At 69.0% G+C, this 588-nt stretch overlaps 1 protein-coding gene across 1 annotated transcript in view; it reads left to right on the forward strand.

Annotated features, from left to right (window-relative positions):
- Positions 1-588, forward strand: part of SOHLH1 (spermatogenesis and oogenesis specific basic helix-loop-helix 1) — a 13,533-nt gene that overhangs the window by 925 nt on the left and 12,020 nt on the right. The window lies entirely within an intron of this gene.

A 588-nucleotide genomic window follows, 5' to 3' on the forward strand; every position in this document is an offset into this window, starting at 1 on the left:
CTCGCTGTGGCCCAGCAGTGCAGCCTTGCCAGGCCCTGGCCACTGTGCCCACCACACCTGCAGGGCTCCCTCAGCCAAAGCGCCTCCTCCAGGGCGGGGGTGAGGTTTGTCACCACCAACGCAGGGGCAGGTGCTCATACCACCCCTGGGTGCCCACCACGCCCCCAGCCTTCGCCAAGGCTGCCTGCTCAGCTCCTCAGGGTCCAGAGCACCCGCCTGCGCCCCAAAGACCTGACCTCTCCTCTCCCCTCCTCTCTTCTCCTCCCCTCCCTTCCCCTCCCCTCCTCTCCCCTCCCCTCCTCTCCAACCCGCAAGTTGTGGGGGTGGGAGTGAGCAGGAGGCCGAGGCCCTGGTCTGTGGAACTCCCTGGGACCCAGCGGCTCAGGTCGGATCAGAGCCTGGGAGGGGCGCCCATGGGGAGGGTGGACCCCTCTGGGCCAGGGTCACAGAGACCCCCACCTCAGTCACCTGAGCTGAGACCTGGCAGTGGGGGGCGGGGGGATGGGGCATTAGTAAGTGCCAGGGGGCCGCTCACGTCCAGGGCACAGACGGGCACGTGCAGGCCGGGCCGTTGGTGGGTGGGAAACC

Source organism: Myotis brandtii, unplaced genomic scaffold (assembly GCF_000412655.1).
Source record: "Myotis brandtii unplaced genomic scaffold, ASM41265v1 scaffold691, whole genome shotgun sequence".
NCBI classification, from domain to species: Eukaryota; Metazoa; Chordata; class Mammalia; order Chiroptera; family Vespertilionidae; genus Myotis; species Myotis brandtii.